The sequence below is a fragment of the Dermochelys coriacea genome, chromosome 1, assembly GCF_009764565.3.
Source record: "Dermochelys coriacea isolate rDerCor1 chromosome 1, rDerCor1.pri.v4, whole genome shotgun sequence".
In the NCBI taxonomy this organism is placed as follows: Eukaryota; Metazoa; Chordata; order Testudines; family Dermochelyidae; genus Dermochelys; species Dermochelys coriacea.
Genome location: NC_050068.2, coordinates 229,501,934 through 229,515,034, shown reverse-complemented (window position 1 = coordinate 229,515,034; position 13,101 = coordinate 229,501,934). Strand labels below are relative to the sequence as shown.

The following is a 13,101-nucleotide window of genomic DNA, read 5'->3' as shown; positions in this document are numbered from 1 at the left end:
AGTTGCACTTTCACAACAAAGAGATTGCACTACAGTACTTGTATGAGGTGAATTGAAAAATACTACTTTTGTTTATCATTTTTACAGTGCAAATATTTGTCATAAAAAATAATATACACTTTGATTTCAATTACAACACAGAACACAATATATATGAAAATGTAGAAAAACATCCAAAATATTTAATACATTTCAATTGGTATTCTATTGTTTAACAGTGCGATTAAAACTGCAATTAATCGTGATTAATATTTTTATCGTGATTAATATTTTTGAGTTAATCGCATGAGTTAACTGCAATTAATTGACAGTCCTAATTATGATCAATGAAATTTCTGAATTTATTTAGAAAAATGGGGACAGCTTTGTCAAGTCTATACAGATGGGATGCACAAAGATGACAGCACAGGTATATGGGAACAGCATTCTATGTTCCTAGGAATCCAGAAATCTAAAAGGCTATTGAATTATGTGACTGTTCTGATTCCTTGTCTGGCATTATGATAATTAAAACAGGGACTTTGGAAAGCATAATCAGTGAAATAATGTTCCAAACTACAGAAATAATGCAAGCAGGTATCTATGTAACAATACAGATCGCATGAATTCTGGTGCATTGTGGAATACCTGGAAATGGATGACAAAGCAGCAAAACAAGCTCAAAAAATACCCTTAACTTGACAAGAATTTTAAAGTGTGGTCACAACGGAGCTTGTGAAGGAACGGCAAGAACTATGGACCAAGGAAAGAAAAGAACCAACGTCTTATGAAGTATGCTCAAAAATCAAAGATAATACTATACTCCACAGTCATGCTAGAAAAAGTGAAGTAGTCATTTACAAAGTGTGTTAACAGTTCATTGTACCATAAATGATAAGTCAAACTTATTAAAAAGACATAAAGATGGGCTGTGTAATTTGTTCCAAACCAAAGAAGCTGTTGATCATGTCTATGCCATTGTGGACAATATTCTATGGAAAGAAAGTTTCTTTATGAACAACTGAGTTGGCTTGAAATCAAAGATTTTTCCTTAAAGGGACTGGTGAGAATGTCAGAAAAATTGAATAGTGCAAAAAAAAAAAAAAAAAAAGCCTGGCTGTGTTTCTTTCAGGATGCTAGACTGAGTGAAAGGATATTTTTAAAAACCACTTGGCTAAAATGAATCAAGAAAGTGGCGATCATAGCCTCGCATGATGAGGCTGCTGCACCAAGAAACAAAGACAAAGAACAGACTGGGATCAAAAATCAGGTAATCTTGTAATTAGACTTAACTGAGGGACAAAATAACTAGAGGATGGGCTATATTGTCCATCGCTCCCTTTTGGGGTCCTCAAAAAGAGGCTTTGAAAGGAAAATTGATGTACGAACAGACTGAGGCTACCGCGATGCTGGGTTGACTGAACGATTAGAGAAGGGAAAGGAGCAAGCTTCACCATCATGGCTGTCACCCCCACTGTCTCCTAGGACCCCAGACCTTCTTTATCCTAATCCTAAGAGATATCCTGACTAGACTGGGCTAGAGAGAGGGACCCAGATAACACTGCCATCTCCACTGGCTCCAGCTGAATCCCAGGTATCACCTGGGATGTGAGACATAATGGTGTTCCCCCCACCTGCTACGTTCCTTTCCCTTCCCCACCTTATTTCTTCTCTTTCCTATCTCTCTTCTCTTTCCTTCCATCTGATACATTTAGCCAAGACTATACATTTTGCAACACTGGTGTAAGCCTGTGACCAGGAAGAGGCAGCAAAAAGCAATGCCCTAGACAGTCTGATGGTGGTACGTTTGTTAGGTCTTGGAGTGGGCACTATAAGGCCATGTGCTGTGCCTGTGTTTCTCCAGCTGTGAGGTTCCAAGTGAGAGTCAACACCAGAAACAGAAGCTACATTTTTTTCTGTCTTTGCTGTTCCTTTCATTCATCTTTGTATATGTTTGCTTTGTTTTGTCTTCTAGTTAATGGGGTCGGACTTTAACAAATAATAACAGCCCCACCCATCTCAACTAGCTTCTACTCTTTTCCCCAAATGGACACTAGTTATCATCTGAGACTGAGAGATTTTTTAGAAGGAAAAAAATCCCTTGTCTGACAATCTAAAGAAAAAGGGAACAGGAGATAATGTTAAAATGAAAACCTTACTTAATATTTTACAGTTCAACTGTTTTTTCCTTTATCTTTAATAAAGGGTTAAAAGGATTTTTTTTAAAGTATGTTTGCCATGATACTAAGCAGATTAAAGTCTCTGTATACCAAACCCCAAACCTGGTTTAAAACTGTTTAATATTGAACAGTAATTGGATTATGTTAACACCTTTTACCCTTTGGGCCCACATATTCCACCTAAAATAATACAACAAAGCTTCCCAGGGAAAGAATGGACAGTTGTGGAATAACCTGCACATAGGGAAAGTTTCTTCCTAATCCAGGGTAACTAGAAGATGCTTTATTTCCTGAAGTATGAGGGTTTATAGCCCTTTGTAAAAAAATAATTTTCAGTCCTACCTAATGCAATTGTGGATGCTCTCATTAGCCAAATAAAATGTCTAAATTTTTTTCAGTCCTCCTAAACTCTTGGAGCCGGATCCTCAGTTCCAGTGGTTGGGAAGCAGACAGCTAAAAGCTACCTTTCCTTCCTACTTTGCTTAACTGTTATTCCTGGGGGGAATCTGCATAAAAAAAATGAAACATTCTGCACAAAAAACTCAGTACACAATATTTTAAAATTCTGCAAAATTGTGCATATTTTATTTGTCAAAATAACAAAATATAGATCATGCCACTTTCACTTATTTTGGCAATTTATTTCAAAATACCTGTTAGCAAATATGTTTTTTACAATATAGACAACAAAAAAGATTCAGGAAATATTTTTTTGACAGATAGATTCCTTAGTAGGCATATTAATACAGAACGTTGAGTAATAATTCACTTAAACACAATACAGAAATGTATTTTCCACACCCCTCAGAAGCAGTGCAAAGGCTTGGGATAGTCAGAGGTAATGGAGGAGCTAAGGGAAAGGGAAGTAATTGCTGTGAGTAAACCTGGAGGGTTGTTGGGTGTGGACAGGAGAAGTATAAAACAGGTTTGGGGGGAGGGCTTTGCTAGGGAGCCTTCCCCAAGCAGACCTTGGCTGACTCCTAGTCTCTCCCATTCAGTCAGGCACATCTGCCCCTGTCCCCATGTGTCCCTGCACTCTTCCCTCCCCCTTATCCCCACGTGTCCTGCACCCCCACTCAGCCACCCCTCCACCCTGTCACCATGTGTCATTGTACCTCCTGCCTCCTGTCTCTATGTGGCAAAGCACTCCCACTCCCATTCAGCCCCTGGTTCAGTGCTGTCATCCCACTAGCTCCTGTGCCTCTGGCACACTATGTCCCCTCCATCCACTGGCCCTTCTCAACCCCCTCAGCAGCCCTGTATGCCTTGCACTGTCCGTGTCCCCCCACCCCATATCCTATACCTCCTCACTTGGCCCCGCAGGCAAGGTGCTGTGAGGAAGGCAACCACTGCCCCTCCCTCTCCACAGCTGGCTACCCCCACCAGTGAACTGGCTGACCTCTCTTCTGCTGCCACAGCAGCCCCCGGTGGGCGAAAGGTATAATTTCAGCACCTACTCGCAGAATCTATTTTCTGAGGGGGGAAAAAATTTGTGAGTGACATAAATTCTGCCTGTGCACAGTGGTACAGAATTCCCCCAAGAGTAAACTGTATTGAGTTTAAACTCAGCACAACTGAGGATCTGGCCCTGGGCCTTAATGATATTTAGTGAAAATGAATTTCACTGGCAATTATATGTTGTGCATAGAAAGTGTTTGCAGAATTAGAGCATTTAGGCACCTAAATAAGAGGCCTGAAGTCCATGCCAGATGTGTCTTTTCTTGTTATAATTAAAGAACAAAAGTGAAAAAAATTGCTGATATAATTATATAACCACAATCCACTTTAACCTACTAAAAGCTGCTTTCCTTTCCAAAAACACCCCCAATCCAGCACTCCTTGCTTATCATTCCTCCATGAGAAAACAGTGGAAAGTCCCAAGAATGATGCCCCCAGCTTTTTACAGGGGTTAAAATGGGGCAAATCGGAGGGCAGGGGGTGGCCAGGGTCTGAGCAGGGGAAGAAACTGACTGGCTGTGGGGGTCAAGAAGCTGGAAGCAGGTTTAGGATAGGGGCTGAGGGGTAAAATGAGGGATGGGGGGAAATAGGAGCCAAGGTTAATCCCAGGGGTGAGGTGCTGCCAGAGGGCAAAACCCTGGCACAGGCAGGGGTAGAGGGGTAATAGTTACCCCCGTGGACTGAGACACCAATATTTTCAAAAATAGGGTGGGGTGGGAAGAGCAGCTTTTTTATTTCCCCTCTCACAAGACAGTATGTCTCAGCATGGACTTCCCAGGGCTGGGTTCTTAAAGGCAGAGGCATCCCAATGCCTTTTCTTAAAACAGGGGTGGGGAAACTTTTTCTATCCGGGACCACTGACCTACAGGAAAAAACAGTTGTGGGCCCGACACAGCCCTGCGGGGGAGGGCTCAGGGCGTCCTCCCGCAGCAGGGTGAGCCAGCGCTTGTAGCTCCAGCCCCGCAGGGGGCAGGGAGGTTCGGGGCTTGCTCTAGGTTCCAGGATGGTGCCAGAAATGTGGGGTTCAGGGTGTGGGAGGGGGCTCCAGGCTGGGGCAGAGGGTTAGGGTGCAGGAGGAGGTGTGGGCTCCAGATGGGGGTCTGGTGTGGGACTGGGGATGAGTGGTTTGGAGTGCAGGATGGGGCTCAGGGCTGGGGCAGGGAGTTGGGGTGCAGGTCAGGGTGCAGGGTCTGGGAGGGAGTTAAGGTGTGGGAGAGGGTTCCGACCTGGAGCAGGGGGTTTGGGATGCAGGCTCCGGCCAGGTGACGCTTACTTCAGGTGGCTCCCGATTGGTGGCACAGCAGGGCTAAGGCAGGCTACATGCCTGCTGGGGCTCCACACTGTTCCCAGAAACAGCCGCCATGTCCAGCTCCTCAGCAGAGGGGCTCAGGGCTCTCCACGGTGCATGCTGCCCATGCCCACAGGCGCCACCCCCACAGCTCCCATTGACCGTAGTGCCCGGCCAATGGGAGCTGCAGAGCCAGTGCTGGGGGCAGCGCACGGAGTTTCCCTGATCACCCCTGTTCCTAGGGGCTGCAGGGTCATGCCAGGAGATGCGCAGAGCCGACCAGATTTCTGGCAACCCGGCGAGCCAGTGCTTGCGGCTCCAGCCCCACATGGGGGGCACCGAGGCTCGGGGCTTCCAGCCTGCGGCCAGATTAAATTAAAAAGCAGGCCAGATACCGTGGGAACCTACAGATTCTGGCTGTAGGTTTCCCACCCCTGTCTTAAAGGCACAGGCATCCCAATGCCTAGTCACCGCAGCTCCTCGCTGTCTGATAATAACCTACCCAGGTGCTGCAGAGGCTTGATTCAGTGAAATATTTTAGATATACCTCTTCAGAAACAAAGAATCCCTTATCAGTGTATCCGTCTGCATAAAGAAAAGGAGTACTTGTGGCACCTTAGAGACTAACAAATTTATTAGAGCATAAGCTTTCGTGAGCTACAGCTCACTTCATCGGATGCAAATGCTTATGCGAAAGCTTATGCTCTAATAAATTTGTTAGTCTCTAAGGTGCCACAAGTACTCCTTTTCTTTTTGCAAATACAAACTAACACGGCTGCTACTCTGAAACCCGTCTGCATAAAGTCTCAGAGCAGTTCACGAATTTGTCTTATCTGTTGCTTAGATCTTAGCACTTCATCACGTACCTTTGTTATTGTGCAGATGCATGTCATTGTGCTATTTAATTTATATTTTAATAAATACTCATTGAAAATATGAATAAGTAAGTACTTGCTAGTAGTTTTAGCAATGACATCTGTGTTTCTAGTATTGCACTTGCTGTTTTTTACTGTGATTTCTAATTTGGAATTTTTAATTCTAACTTTTTCTTCTTGTTTTTAGAGCAGAAGTTTATTCTCTTGGATCATCTCACTTCCAGTGTGACTGAATTTCTGGCCTGGTCTCAAAACTTTGTTTTCATTCAATCCACTAATGACGATTGCCTTTTGCAAATGTTATTTTGCCTCTCAATGCAGCCCTTGGTGTTTTTCTGCATGCCATTGCGGAAATTAGGACAAGTCAGCAAATCAGAACAACTTTAGGTATCAGTATCTGCAACTGGTTACAATTCGCTACCCTTGCGCCAGAAGATAGGAAAGGCAAGAGGTAGCAAATTAGGACAAATCCACAAATAAGACCATTTCAGAGTAGCAGCCGTGTTAGTCTGTATTCGCAAAAAGAAAAGGAGTACTTGTGGCACCTTAGAGACTAACAAATTTATTTGAGCATAAACTTCACAAAAGCTTATGCTCAAATAAATTTGTTAGTCTCTAAGGTGCCACAAGTACTCCTTTTCTTTTTACAAATAAGATCAACCTTCTGCCTCAGTAACTTCTACTGGTTACAATTTACTACCCCTGTTCCAGGAGCAGGTTTGATCCGATAGCAGTACTCCTGTTCTTTTTGTGGATACAGACTAACATGGCTGCTACTCTGAAACCTGTCATTATGCAAGGCACTGAATTTAGCCTTATCGAATGGAAATCCATCTACTTCACGAAAAAACTCATCTTACTATATGTTCCATTCTGTGCATCCGATGAAGTGAGCTGTAGCCCACGGAAACTTATGCTCTAATAAATGTGTTAGTCTCTAAGGTGGCACAAGTCCTCCTGTTCCTTTTGCAGCTACAGACCAACATGGCGGCTACTCTGAAACCAGTTTAATATCAGTAACTGCTACAGGTAGCAAATGAAGACAGGTAGCAGCAAGTTTTCACACGGCACTGGCGGAACAGCTCCCTTCCCGCGCTGTGTCCATGCTCCGGTCTCACCACAGACCAGCCCCACTTCCCTGGAACTGCTTTTGCAGCGTCCCTGGAACAGCTCAGGGCTGTGGCTCCTGAACCACCCCCGCCCCCGTCATCAGCCACCCACCTCCAGGCGCCAGCAGCTCTTGGGGTCTCTCCCCTCACCTCAGCCCCCCTCCCCCCGCTTGCAGGGGTGCGAGGGGAAGATGCTCTCCCAGGCGCGAGTTACCTGCTCGGCCTGCGCCGCTCGCCCCGCTGTAGGCTGGGGACAGGCTGGGCCCCGGGAGTGGGGGGGGAGGGGAGGCACGTTCCGCTTCCCCCAAACGTCTCTCTTGCGCTCACCCGTTTCTAAGACGCTGTTGCTATAGCAACGGGTTTCGCTTCTGATTGGCCGGGAGGCCGGGGCTACATGGCAACAGCAAGCCGGGCGCCTATTGGATGCCCGCTTGGCAGAGGGCGACGGGGACCCCGCAGGCGCGGCGCACGCGAGGGCAGGGGTTGCACACCTGGGGCGGGATCGCGCCGCGTGGTTCGAATGCGCATGGCGGGAGAGCCGCCCGCGCGTGCCTGGGGCGGGAGCTGGAGGAGGGCTGGCTGCGAGGGCTTCCCGTGGCTCCGGCTCTCAGTGCCTCTGGCAGTGCAAGGGGGCCGGGCCGGGCCGAGCCGAGCCGCCTGCCGCCGTCCAACCCGAGGCACTAGGTGTTGCACTGAAATGCAAGGGGAAAAAAAAACAACAAAAACCCGTGCAAATGAGAGAGCGGCGGGGACACGCTTCAAAGTGAATCGCGCCTGACTGAGGGACTCTAGAGAGGCGTGGCACGTGTGGGCTTTATCATTCATTGAGCCTGATTTCAATCAGCCGTGCTGTGCAGAGGTGCAGGAACTGGGGGTGCTGCAGTACCCCCGGCTTGAAGTGGTTTCCATAGGCAGGGTTTACAGTTTGGTTCAATGGCTTTCCGCACCCCCCCCCCATACAAATTGTTCCAGTACCCCGGTCCTGTGTTTTGGGCTGTCTTGCAAAAATTATAGCAGTCATTATTAACATGCCCATAATAAACGTTCACTACTGAGAGGTGTGTGTTTTGCCCACCACCACTTATTGTTGTCATAAAAACAACCCCCTAGCTCGTTCGGGGGGTTCAGGTGCAATGGTGATGGGGGAGGATAACAGCCTGGACAGAGTAGATAGCATTTTGTAAACATGCAAAAGCCTCTGTTTCTAATAGATGGGCAATATAAACATCTTTTGAATCCAACTTAACAAACGGGGGAAAAAGGACTTTTACAAATGGGTTCTGTTCCCCACCTTAGCCCCTATGCACTGCTCTGATGGCATATAAAGGCTGCTAATGCACAGCAGCTGGTTACAGGCGAATATCCCTAACACTGGCACAGTTTAGGGCCACTGTAAGCAGCCCTGCACTGCCCCACTCACAAGCCCTGGGATGGGCTAGTATAAATTAGAGCAGTCCCCAGCTACTCTCGCTTGTGTAGCTTCTGCAGAACAACATATAGGAGTCACAGCAGAGCTCAGGATATGGCCACTGCTTGGTTTTTTACACACCCACTACCATACTAAAACATCCTGGCAGACATCTCAGGGCTGAGCTGCTCTTCCTAATGGCACTATTATTAACCAGCCTGCAGGCTCAATCCCTACATCACTCTATAGTACACGTGGGTGCCTTCGGGAACAGGGATAGGGCTCACTATAATATTTTCTGGTAAGGACTTGATTTTAAGCTCATTGAAGTCACGATTAACTTCAGTGAACCTTGGATCACGCATATAATCTGAAATTCCACTTAATTCTGACAAATTAATTCTAATTTCTGCATTCTAATGTATTTCAAACAACGGTGAGTCACAGACCATGGACTACATGTGTTGGGGAGTATGTAATAGGAGCTGATAATTAAAATCCCTTTTTACTAAGGAAGAATGAAGGCAGCAGTGTTTGTTTTAAATAGAAATCTCCCCCCTCCTCCCCTCAAGAGCTTATTAACAAGAGCAAGTAAGTACAGTACAATAGTAAAGACTGCTACATAGTATGGTACTTTCCATATGTAGGTACATACAGTCCTGCTACCCTGATGGGAATGGTCCCTTTGGCTTCAGGGGGACTATTGGTGTGAGTAAAGACAACTCCCAAGAGTAAGCTTTGCACAATGGAGCCCTAAAAGACAAATTCAGTTTTAAGTCAGCAAGCCACCAACCTGGTCCTTTCATATATACAAAAAGATAAAATGTGTGTCACCAGCACTACTGCAGAAGCAAAGAACAGTTTCTATTAAAACCTAACACTGCATGAAATTAATGCTGTAGGCAAACAAACATTTCAATACCCAGTTTCATCACTAAAGTGATAGTTTGTTAATAGGATATAGTTTTGGAACCTGATCCTGCAAGCCACTGTTTGGATACCCTTTTATTTATGTCAAGCAAGCTTTTTGCCATGAGTACAAATTGTAAGATAGACAAAATCCTAAATCTATCTTAAGGCTAATACGAAGTGTCCAGTTTTCACATGTGGAAACCTACATAAGACAAAGGAAGCATCAGAGGGGTATTTTTTTCTCCATTTATTGAGACAGTCTTCATTTCTGTTCAGACTAATAGGAGGACATAAATTTCTCCACACTGACATAATAGAAATCCATTTTCTGTGACCTTGCACAAATCTGGATTTTTTATATATATATATAAATTGAACCACATTTTTTGACAGTTGCATTGCAGCAATTGTGTCTTGCAGAAATAAATCTAGGCACATGCACACCTAATTAAGGGGTTAATGTTCTTTATTTTCAGAATTCCAGCAATCTACTCAACATTCCAATAGTTCATGGTCTAGAAGCTAACTTCCAGCAGTGCTGCAGTTACAACCTAAGGCCCTGATCCTGCAAATACTCGAGTAACTTTACATATACTTGAAATCCCTTGAAGTTCATTGCGACTGCTCATATATGTGGAATTACTCATATCCATATTTGCAGGATTGCAGCCATATGGTGGTCTTAAAGGGATATAACATCCCAGTTATCCTTTTGAAAATAAAGACAGTTGAAAAACATGGCGTGAAGATGAACAAAGGCTTCAGATTGCTGGGTATACTCAAAAACTGGAGCAGAAGGGGCCACTTCACCTTGAATGGTTCCTTGAACAGGGCCGTCCTTAGGATTTATGGGGCCCTACGCAAGTTCCCTGAGGGAGGATATTGAGGGACGGGGGAGGGGAAGGCGGGTGCTCCACTGAAGGTGGTCAACAGCCGCTGCCACTGACCCCTCTGTATTGAGGGGGCACAGCCACCATCCCGCCCACGGACCCCCAGAACCACCTAGCGCCCAGCGCCGCCCTTCCCTCTACTGCCTGCCGGACATGGCTTCTCCCAGGGCTGAGGGCTTCCCTCCACTGCCTCCCGCCTGGCACAGCTTCTGCGGGGGCACCCAGGCGAGCTCGGGGCTTCTACCACCCCACAGTTTGGGCTGTATCCTTGGGTGCCCATTTTTCTGGGGGTCCCATATTGGCCGGGGGGCAGGCCTCTGGGCATGTGCCCTGTCGGCCTATGTGTTAATCTACATGGGGGGAGGATGGAAGCTCTGGCCAGGGCCCCCCACAACGCACCCAGCTTTGAGAGGAGATTCTGCTCTCCGGTGTGCATGGCTCCCTCCTGGCACCCACAGTCCCATGCCAGCTCCTATCTTGTTGGTCTTCCAGGGGATGGAGAGAAGCCCTCCGGGCATCAGGCAGGCTGAAGGGAGTGAGCAGCGGACAAGGGGGAGAGGCCCCCTTTTTTTTTAAATTTCCCACACGAGCTGCTGATCGGTTGTCCTGATTCACTCTGCACATGTGGAGCAAGGAAGACGCCGGGTGCAAACTGCACACAGCCCTGGCCAGCCTCCCATGGGTCAGGACAGCAGAGTCAGCGCGCAGCACAAGCGGAACAGGCCGGGGACCCACAGCCTGGTGGTGCCCCAAATTTTCGGGTGCCCTACACAGCCGCGTATGCTACGTATGCTGAAGGACGGCCCTGCCCTTGAAATATGTGTTCACAACTTATGCTAAACCATCTGTTCCGTTTTGTATTTAGCTCCGACACTCTTCAGCTATGGCTGCGCTATGAGGCTTTTAGTGACAAAGTTGTGCTGCTTCTGCCGTGCCGCTAAAAGGTGCGCAGTGTAGCTGCTGTTTGTTGGTGGGAGAGAGCTCTCCCGCCGACAAAAAACTTCCACCCCCCCCAGGAGCAGCAGCGGCTTTGTCAGCAGGAGAGCGCTCCTGCCGACAAAGCGCTGTTCACACCAGAGCTTTTGTCGTTCGGGGGGGGGGGTGTTTTTTAACATCTCTGAATGACAAAACTTTTGCTGACTAAGTGCCAGTGTAGACAAACCCTTGGTGAGTTTTCCAGACCTGAAGAAGAGCTCTGGGTAAGCTCGAAAGCTTGTCTCTCTCACCAACAGAAGTGGTCCAATAAAAGATATTACTTCACCCACCTTGTCTATCTACACTCAAAAGCGACATTGAAACTCCTTCTCCCCCCTGCAAGATTAAAGAACTAGCAAAAGTATTCGGTTCATTCATTTCAGAATAACATTTGGAACTTTCATTGGCCTGTATCTGGGTTTTTAAAAATGGATCTTTTTCCCCATCATCTTGAGGAGGTTTGTGTATTCTAACATGCATCCATGTGTAAGGTCCTTAATAAGGAAAGGTGAGTTTCAAAGGGGTCTAATCTCAGGCCTGTGCAGTACCTGCTGAACACTTCTCACACTCAAGCCCAAAGGGTGAAGGTTTGAGTAGGTATAAATGTTTAGCTAAACTAACTGAAGACTTGAAAGCTTGCAGAATTGGGCTGGCGATGTCCTGGAAGTCTCTCATGACATTTCTAATACATCCATTTCCAACAAAGGTAGAACAGCCTTTCATCGTTTTGCAGCAACACACCTAAAGAGAACCAGGAACCAGTAGACGTGCAAGAATGTATTTTTTAAAAGAATGATCTGGAAAAAGTTAAATTCTGTTTCAGGTCAAGTTTTGGGCAGAGGTGGTTCATTGTTGTTATATTATTTAATATATTTTCATGTATTTGTTATGTACCAGTGGGTTTGGCCTTATGCAGACACAAATAAAATAAAGTCCGTCTCCGTAAGAGCTCATAGACTAAAAGCTTTGGGTTGGTTCTTATTTTAGCCCAGCTGGTTCACTCACAGGGAGTTCTTAGCTTTCACATATATTATGGATGACTCTTTTTCACAGTTATGAGGAAGCAGCTGTAAGGACCATGAGGCCTGCAGTCTTAGCACACTGTTATGCCAACTGGGTTATGATTATCCAAGTGTGAGTATTATGTTCAGAATTGGCAAAGGCACAGTATGTCACAGAGATGGTGACTGTAGATTCAGCCTGTCTGCAGAAAATGCTTCAATACCACCTCCATCAGACAGACCAATGGAATGGAGGTGCTGCTGCTAGGGAATTTGCTTGCCTGCCTCGTTATATGCATCTGCATTTAATTTTTTTTTAAGTATATGAAGATGCCATTAGATACAGCCATTTGGCTCCTGGCTATAGCCACTTTGGCCCTCATTGTCACAAAGCTTGAGTAACCCTGTTCTTGCCTATCACTACTGCATTACAATTGCTTCTGCACCTTGCATGCTATCACAAATAATTTCTTTCTGCAGCAGGGATTGAATCCCATTTTACAAGGACAGTTTTTACGCTATTCCGTTCCCTACAGCACATGAACCTGTCTCTCCCCCTATCCTCTCTACTATCCAAGGTCTCCTAGACAAGAAGACCTCATTCCCTCTGTATCCATACATATTGACCAACCTCCTCTACAAGTGGATCTCACAACTCTTGTTTGGGTGTTTTCCACAGAGCAACTTCTGCCGGTCTCAGGCTCCACCAAAAAATAGTTGCTGCATACCATCAAGGTTTCCTGCTTGGTGGGTTAGCACAACCTGCTAGAATCCCCACAATAACAACAAGCTCAGTTTAACAACAGAGCCATACCTATTGATTGCATTGGCAGCAGATACAGAGGCAGCTCTCCTCTTACTGCTCTGTTGTTGGCATAAACACTTTCACTGTCTCCCCCAGGGCAGACAGCACACATCGCAACTTCATTACAGTTACTTCCCGAGACTAGGTCCTGCCCAGCTGGGAGGAGCTACACACCGCACCTTTAGTGGTTAGCTGTTCTTGCCTCAAAACACACCCACACA

The 13,101-nt window shown here is 46.1% G+C and overlaps 1 protein-coding gene across 1 annotated transcript in view; it reads right to left on the bottom strand.

The window, feature by feature from the left end:
- The window catches only part of EFCAB6 (EF-hand calcium binding domain 6), a 162,777-nt gene extending 155,572 nt beyond the window's left edge, over nucleotides 1-7,205 (bottom strand). Inside the window, exon 1 of the mRNA XM_043515658.1 lies at nucleotides 7,104-7,205. The gene's annotated coding sequence lies outside the window, so the exon portion shown is untranslated. The remainder of the gene's footprint in view (nucleotides 1-7,103) is intronic.
- Nucleotides 7,206-13,101: the final 5,896 nt, after the last annotated feature.